Source organism: Lactuca virosa, chromosome 1 (assembly GCF_052849685.1).
Source record: "Lactuca virosa cultivar CGN04683 chromosome 1, Lactuca_virosa_CGN04683_v6, whole genome shotgun sequence".
Classification (NCBI taxonomy): Eukaryota; Viridiplantae; Streptophyta; class Magnoliopsida; order Asterales; family Asteraceae; genus Lactuca; species Lactuca virosa.
The window spans coordinates 235,568,740-235,578,744 of record NC_136426.1 but is presented as its reverse complement, the minus strand read 5'-3'; the positions used below and the strand labels follow the sequence as shown (position 1 = coordinate 235,578,744).

The window sequence follows — 10,005 nt, the reverse complement described above, 5'->3', positions numbered from 1 at the left end:
CACCGGCCGTCGTGTTGGGTGGCAGTGTGCCTCGTTTGTATTGTGACTTGTTTGGGATGTTTGGACAAAGGGACTAAAACCCTAGTGGGTAGGGGTGTAAACGAGCCGATCCGAGCCCGAGCCTAACCAAGCTCGAGCTCAGCTCGTTTAATTTTGAAGAAGCTCGAGCTCGATTCGAGCCTTAAAATGAAGCTCGAGCTCGGCTCGTGAACAATTTATTGAGCTCTCGAGCCTAAACGAGCTTAAACGAGCTTATATATACACACACACACAGACACACACACACACACACACACACATATATATATATATATATATATATATATATATATATATATATATATATATATATATATATATATATATATATATATATATATATATAGAAGTAGGTTCATTTAAAAACATAGATTAGTGTGAATACGTGAGGACGATTTACAGCCAATCAATTTTTATCATTTAAAAAAATAATTAAATTTATTTTTAAGGGTAAGCATGTAATTTTACACAAAAGTCAATCAAGTAATTAAAACAAATAGCCTAAAAATACGTTGATTGATCTTTCCATAATCCACAAATGAAACCCACCTACTAATCATTTTGTATTACCAGTCATATCATTCATCGTTTTGAAAAAGATTTTATTATTCTATTGATCCAAATGGATGCTCATACAGAAGACGGCGACCATGTTGATTTATATTCAATGCAGGATGGAATAGATCATACTTTTGATGATAGTCTGTTCGATGACCAACATCATGGAATTGATAAAAATCCAGGTTTAATTTCTTACAAATTTTCGTATATCATGATAAGAATCCAGGTTTAATTTATTACAATTTTTCGTAAATGTTAACTTCCTTTTACTAAATTCCGATAGTATATTTTATGTTAATTCATCATTGTTTATTTTTAGTAGAAGATTGTTATATTTATGATAATATTGATCTAGATGCAAAAGTTTTAGGTGATATTTCAATTGAAGACGAGACAGTGGGTGTATTTGATGATAATCAATCTAATGATAATCATCAAAGTTCTAATCATCAGCATGTGATTATTAATGGAAAACAATATTGGATTCCAAAGGTACCTGATGAAGTTAAGCCAAAACTCAAAGGCCATTACAGGTCCTATGAAGATATAACAGATATGTATTACAAGTATGCTCTTGCAGCAGGTTTTGATGTTAGAAAAACGACAAATAGAAAAAATGGGCATGGTATTATTAGATTGAGATACCTCGTGTGTAACAGACAAGGTCTTCCTAATACAGGTCATGTTGATACATTGAACCCAAACAGAAGTAAGATAAAAAGAAGGACTGATAGTCGAAGGACTGGATGCAATGCTTGTATCAGATTTAGGATGATAGAAGGAAGCTCTACATGGTTGCTATATGAGTTTGTAGAGGAACATAATCATGAGCTTATGTCTCAAGATAACATATTGTTTTCCCGACACCACAGACAGCTTAATTCATGGCAGAAATCGTTCATTATCAGTCTTTCTAATCAGAACGTTGGTGCCACCCAAGCTCACAGGCTATTTACTGCTATTAATGGTGGATACAATATTATTGGAGGCACTGTTGATGATTTTAAAATTTTGATGAGGGATCTTAATTGCTTTATAGGTTGAACTGATGCTCAGATGTTAGTCGATAAGATGACAAACAGAACAAAAAATGTTCCTAATTTTTCATTCGATTTCAGAGTTGAAAATAAGCAACTCAACGCTATGTTTTGGGCTGACGAGACCTCAAAGATAAATTATAAAGAATTTGGTGATGTTGTCTCCTTTGATGCCACATTCCGAACCAACACGTTATGTATTTTTTATGTTTATGTTTTTTGTTTTAATTTTAAGTCTTTTAAAATTTTCAATGTAAATTTTATCACTTTTTAGGTATGACATGGTATTTGTTCCTTTCACTGGAATCGACAATCACAAAAAGTGTGTTACTTTTGGTGCTGGATTGCTTAGCAAAGAGGATATCGACTCATACACATGGTTGTTGAAATCTTTACTTAAAGCCTTTGGTAAACAACTAATATTGGTGTTATCTGATGAAGACCCCGCGATGAAAAACGCTATAGCTAATGTTTTCCCAGAATCAATTCATAGGTTGTGTATGTGGCACATCACTTCCAAATTACCATTGAAGGTTACAAGCTTTTATTTAATAATCTCTCGGTCAACATTTTATTCATTTTGAATCACTGTTATTTTAATTTTACATTCTGAAAATAATCAATGATAGTACTTTTGTATCTCTAACATATAGTCTACATTGACTAATGTTCGATAACATTATTGTCGTTTCCTTTTATACATTTTGGACTGGTTCAATGATTTTGATTTTTAACACCTTCCACATTTTCTTATTGTAAGGTATCGTTGGATATTGTCAACGAAGAGGAATTTAAGTTACTGTTCAACTCCTTGATATGGAATTCTAAGCTTGAAGAGAAAGATTTCGAACAGGGATGGCAAGCACTATTGGATGAATATGATCTTAAGGATAATACTTGGTTAAGTAGAATGTACAACTTGAGACATTCATGGATTCCTGCATTTTTCAAAAGAGTCCCTATGTCAGGTCTCATGAGAACAACATCTCGTTCTGAGAGTCAGAACTCAGCCTTTCATCAAAACACTCATTATGGATCAACTTTAGTAAACTTTATGAATTCGTTTGAATCTGCCATGGAGAAGCAACGTTATACTCAATCCTCTTTGGACTTCAAAACAAAAGACAAATTCCTTAAAATGAGAACACCATTTCCAATAGAGGAAAACGCTTCTCTATTCTACACACGTAAAGTATTTAGACAGGTTCAGAACGAAATGTACAGGTCAATGACAGCATGTTTTTCGTTAAATCACAACATCGTTGACCATGTTCATGAGTTTCAGATAAAATAATTTAGGCCACATGGATATTCCATCTCGAATCGGCCTGACTTCGATATTGTCAGTAATGATGGCGATGATAATTGGGATAAGTTACTAAAAGACTCTATATATACGGTATTATTTTGAGCTCTGATATCATCTTATTTTTTTCCACACCAAATTTTGCATATATATCTGATTATTTTTCTATACAGGTTAAATGTGACCAGAAAGAAGACACATTCATTTGTAGTTGTATGAAGTTTGAACAATTTGGGATTCTTTGTCGCCACATTTTTACTGCAATGAAAGCCTTCAACATCCAATTCATACCAGCAAAGTATCTTCTAAGGCGGTGGCAGAAGAATATTATTCCACCTGAATTGTTACGAAGATGTTTCCGGTATTCAGATTCTGATGAGAATATACAAAAAATAGCAATTGACATATTTTCAACGGTTGACAACTGTCTCTCTTCTTTGAGCACCAACAAAAAAAGACTGGAAGAGTATTATCAAGCACTTAAGGAATTGGAGAGCAAGTTTATGGATGGCGTTACTATGAATGAACGCCCAAACAAGTCAACAGACTTTGAAAATAGACTTGGTGTGTCGATACCCGCAGATGTTCAAATTCAAAACCCCACTGGAATTAGGAACAAAGGGTCTGGGACTAAAAAAAGGATTAAAGGTGCTCAAGAAATTGCAGTTGAAAAATCACGTTGTAAATACTGTCGTAAGGGTAACGATCATGACAAGCGGAACTGTCCTACACGAAAGGAAGATGAGAAGAACAACATATTTAAACAACATCCTGGAAAGAAGCACTAATTTTATTATCGATCTTTTTTATTTCATATTATTTTGTTTGGTTTGTTTACTTTATGGTAAAACACTTTTAACATTCTCAGTCAATTGTCACTTTTCAGTATTATGTTTTTATAATTTGTGTACCCTATCTATAATTTATTTTTAAATTTTGTTTATTATTTGTCATTGAAATTGTTTTCAAAACTTATCCACATATTCCTTGTTTTTTTAACCATCCCAATCCTTACAACATTATTACACGTATACAACAACCAATACATTATAAATGTCGTTATCTTATTAATAAAGTCACAAAACATTACATTCTTATGTTTTTTTTTGTATCGTTATTCATTTCAGAATTTATAAAACCAAAATTGATTCCATGATTATAAGTTGACATATAATTAAGTACTACATACATATTCAATAACGTAAAAACACTATGTTAACGTTATTATTCGGTAATGAATGTTGTATATGTTTATTGTTGAAGTAATTTTAATATGAATATTAACGTTTGATTATTCATAGATTCATTAAAATGTTATTATTCTATTATACATTTATGCATATGCATTTTCATAGTAAATTATAAAATTAGTTTTGCCTTTTAAATATTCATATATTCATTGTTGAATAATCAAAATAAAGCTGTTGATACAAAATTCATTCCAAAATTATAACATAAAAATAACGTTTTTACATTCTCACACTATTTAATATTTTTATTTGAACTATCCCCATCTACATTATACGTATTTATAAATCTAGTTAACAAAAAAACTTTATTTTCATACATAAAATAATCATCAGATGCACTTAAAAAAAATATGGATTATAAATTATGTATTTGTTGATAACACCGCTTACCTACTTCAAATTAGAATTATGTTATATATTCATTTCAAAATTTAATAAGTGAATAGGTGTTATATTATTCTAACACCAACTTTTATAGTCATTCTTTTCACAATTCATAATTCAAATTAAGTCTTATAAACTATGTTACTATAATAGGAATTTGATGGGGAAAAAATCTTTAAGTTACTCACAACATGTATTTCATTTTAACATCCATATATTCAACAAAATACCACCACAAACCCATAGCTTTAGAAATTACATGACTCATATTTCTTATCAATGTGTGCCCTTTGCTAAGTGTCATATGCCATATATTACATATGGAATATAAGAAATATTCAGGTTCACAGTTCTAATAATAACCATTAAATAAACCATCACATAGTTTTACTTAGAATACGTCCAACACATAATAATCCTAACAAACTTACCATAATCCAAAAAACCAACATAACAAAACACTTCAAACTTCATTAACGATCAGGTTTTTATAATACTAATAAACCTAATTAAAAAACACCATCTTCTTCAAAGATCATTCTACTGCAGTACACCTGTGATTTCCTTCTTCTTTTCTTCAATCACCTTCATCCTTTCAAACCTATCCATTTTTTTAACAGCTGCATAATGCTTCAAGAATGTTTTCTTCATAACATTAAAATCCGACATCATCAACTTATCCAGATACTTATACCTTAACCTTCCCAACATCTTTTCTTGAATTTTATTATCAATACATAGACCGCAATCCCATTTATGTGCCGCTTCTCCCATGTATGTTTCCATGTGTCGCATAAGGAAAATTCCACAGTCAACACCAACTATATTCCTTTGACACTTCATTTTTATAACCACAACTTCTTTTTTAAGTAACACATTTGCTTTTTTGTGTTCAACACTATTCAGATAACGACAAAAGAAGCTTTTCTGCATGTCAAATTAAATAATAATTCATATTATAATAATTATATAACAACAATACTCACGATCTATATACGAATTCATTAAGTAAACAACAGATCTAACCAGGATACGTGGTATATTCCCATATGCAGACTCGATTGTCCCAGACCTCTTGATGTGATCAAATATATAAAATGCAACCCTTTTCAAACAAAAACACACTAGGTAGTAACTTTCATCAACAACAATTGGTATGAAAACCTACATTTAAACAATATCAACATCAGTTCCACATACATGTGTGATACCAATCATGTCTAAAAACTGTAAAAATTAACAATTCCATACCAAGTCCACCGTTTTCAAATCTGGTTTGTCCGTTATGTCATTCATCACAGCTACAAACATAATTATGAATTTATTGTACCTTAGCTCCTCATCTACAGCTTCATCAACCATGTAATCTGTCTGTTTTATCATAACAAAATACCGACCATATTACAATTCATTGCGGAATATGACATACAACACACATCTTATTCATAAAAACTTACAATCGTATCGCATGTGAAGTACATCCTAGAGTAAGAAGCCTCAGACTTCAGTTCTTCAATTTTATTAAGGAAAGCAGCCCACGCGTCTATTACATTGGTATGCACTTTTTTTCTCATAGCTAACGTACGTGCAGCTTCCAAATGCATTCCATGACCATCAACAGTTTCCCATATAAATTCCCTGCCATTTAAACATAATACAATAAAAATGCCACGACAAAAAAAAAATCCATTTTAATTGAGTCACATAAAATGTACATTCTTACCCTTTATCTTTCCCCCAAGCTATTATGCTTTGAGCCACACCGTTTTCATCATCTTTAACCGCCTCATCCACATCTGTTATCCGATCTACATATGGTGAACACACCAATTGTCCAAGTTTCCCCTTCCTTTTACCTTTCCCATTTTTCAACTTATCAACATGCACCATTTCTCTTTCCATAATATCTTTTCCAGTTCTTTTTTTCAGTTTGTCTTCCGCTACAGATTTTTTTGTATATCTAATTACTGGCTTGCTTCCTCCTTTAACATCCATACTCTTATCTTCCTCATTCAATTGTGTTATTCTCAAATCGAACGATGGTATGTCATCTTTGCAAAAATCCTTGTTCTTTCTCATGCTCCGTTCCACAATCTCATCAGACATATTCAAAAAACCAGGAGTCAGAACAACTGGACTATCCAATGATGTATTTCCTTTATATTCCAGAAAGAGCACGGAAGGTGAGTCGCACCCATCCACAATCTTTGTCTTCTCATTATTCCTTCCAGTAGATTGAACATTGCATATGGGACTATTTCCTTTCACAAAACTACTTCCTTTCACAAAATTACTTTGCCCAGGATTGACTGCAACTTTAACGGGCGTTTTCATTGTCACTTCATTTGTGGGAGAGATATTATCTACATGTTCCACATTCTTTTCATTAAAAAGTTTTCGCACCTTTCGTAACCACTCTTTTACCACATCATCATTTGCATCCTCTTCTAACCCCTTGTTAATTGCTTCCTCAATTTTTTCCTTATCATCACAGATCCTACTATATAGCTTTTCAATTGATTCCACATCTACCTGTCATTGTAATAAAAACGAGTTACAATATCTTCTTATGTATAATATTATTTTTTACAGAAAATATGACATAATTATTAAAATAACTTACCACCTTATCCTCATCACCATTTACATCAATAGGATCCACTTCCCCATCTGCACGAAACTCCAAGGTTCCAAATTCTCCATTTCTCAATCCATGCTCCTCCAACATTTCCAAATCCACTGAGTCAATCTGATTTATCAATGGCCTTGATCTGCAGAGATTATAGCCATTCAAAACTACTTTGTCCGCATACGCAAGCTGTAACATCAGAATTAATAAGTTATCTTATATTATTTTCATTACAGAATAAAAAAATACAACAAAAATAAATGCACATACTTACAAATACTTACCAGTAACGGTGTAACTGGACCTATGTAATAATAGTTTGCGTCATTTGGCCTCCATTTGTATTTTGCCTTCTCCAAACATTCCACTATATACTTGCACCAATCAATATTTTGAATATCTTCACACCTTGCTAATTTCTCCAGACAATTAATACGGCTTGCCCCACTCATTTTTGTCTCTGCAAACGTGTTTATGAATAATGTCAAGAAATTAAGCTTGAACATGTCATCCGCCACATCCGATTGTCTAATCCTCTTCACATAGTTTCCATTATTGAACTTTCCTCCTGGATATTGACTTTTCCATGCTTCAATAACTATATCTGTTTTATCGCATTCCACCAACTGGTTGTAGTCTAAACCTTCACTTGGCAAACCAAACATCTTTTCAACCGTTTTCTTTGTAATAAGTATTTCCCATTTCTTAGTCTTAATCGTGGATGTTTTTGCTCTAAATTTGTCCACCAGGTAGTAAGCCAATCTAGAAGGTATTGAATCTAACTTTATATCAAGGAATGCACCAAAACCCATTCGTCTCACCATTTCTTTCTGGCTGTATGACATTCCCTTCACCGCCATATACATTGATTTTGGGGACATACGACAACTTATTTTTTGCAACTCCTGAGTTTTGTCGTCCTCAACATCCGCATCTTCATTTTCTACAACATTCTTTCTTTTCGTTTTTCTTATCTTCATTCCTTTCTTCTTATCATCTTCCTTTGAAACTTCAATTTTTAAGACTTTAGTTTTTTTCCTACCACTTCTTCTTACATTAACATCAACATCAGCTTCACTATCTTCATAATGTTCATCTTTCCTTTTCTTTTTCTTACTTACACTAACACTTGATTCGCCTACAACAAACACAAAATAATATACGCATGATCACTATAATACTACACCAATAAGAATCACGCATAATATTTGCAAATGTTTTATGCCTTGAATACTAATGTATTCTGTATTGACTACTACATCAAACTGACTACTACATAATAATGTATTATGTATTCTGTAATATGTAACGAGGCATAAAATACATAATGTATTATGTATTGACTACTACATCAAACTGAAAATTGATTTTATGAAATATTACATACTTTCATCAAATACTGTTAGTCATGTCAAGATTCAATTCATGCTTAGGGATAACACTACACAAATAAGAATCATGCATATTTGTTTTTTATATGTTTTCAAGTCAGAGTATTTACTATAAGTAATATATGATGTATTGAATGATTACCTAATATGTTCTTTATTGAATACTAACTCGAATCTTAAACATAACAAAATATTACATACTAAAACACATAATGTGTTAATCAAATAATGCTACTCATATGAAGATTGAATGCACGATTGTGATAATAAAGAATGCATATTTGTTTTGTATATGTTTTCATTGCAGCCTATTTTTTTTCCAAACATATAAAAAAACATGTACTGAATTATTACATAACGTATTCAACATCTAAATCATTTCATTATTGAATCCATGTAGAAGCATTGCACACTGTCGCACATACTGTGCATTCTGTATTGAAGCATTACATAAGTAATTTAATCTGTGTTGAATACTAAAATAAACTATTAAGTACACAATTAATTCTAATATTAATAATTCAATAAATAATCCTTATTTTTATTTTTTTAAAAATACTTTTACTTTGAAATACTACAAAATAACAAAAACCATAACACTAATAATACAACTTCAGTTAAGAATAATTAATATAAGAAATATATGATGTATTGAATTCTTACATAATGTATTCAAAATCCAAATGTTTTCATTACTGAATACATGTGGAAGCATTGCACACTGTCGCACATACTGTGCATTCTGTATTGAAGCATTACATATGTAATGTAATCTTTATTGAATACTAAATTAAACTATTAAGTACACGATGAATTCTGTTTTGAATAATTTCATACACAATGCTTATTATTATTATTTTTAGAGTACTTTTATTTTGAAACAATAAACAATAACACAAACCATAACACTGATAATAAAACTTCAGTTCAGAATATTTAATCTAAGACATATATGATATATTAAATTCTAAAATAATGTTATCAATATCCAAATGTTTTCACTACAGAACACATGTGCAAGCATTGCATATTTTTACACAAACTGTATACTCAATTAAGAACATTTTAGTACTAATATATACTTTCTATTAAAATATTATAGAATGTGTTCAATATTGAAAACATGTGGCTAATCATTTAATATTATTCACATAAAAAACAAAACAACATCACGCAGTCAAACAAATACAAAGCTAAAACAATATCAGTCACAGAAGAAGTACCTTTTTCAAATCTCGTTTTCACCTTCTTTTTTGCTAATGGTTCCTTGCTAAGCATCACCACACTAGAACCTCCTGCAACATATGACAATGAAAAATGGTTTAAAATTAGACTATTTATTATTTAATATATAAAAACCTTGAAAAACTAGTCATCCGTCTAATTAGATTCCATGATTCAACCACAA

At 31.2% G+C, this 10,005-nt stretch overlaps 1 pseudogene; it reads left to right on the top strand.

The window, feature by feature from the left end:
* Positions 1-661: 661 nt before the first annotated feature.
* LOC145128205 (protein FAR1-RELATED SEQUENCE 5-like) lies at positions 662-3,731 on the top strand (annotated as a pseudogene).
* The last annotated feature ends 6,274 nt before the right edge of the window (positions 3,732-10,005 follow it).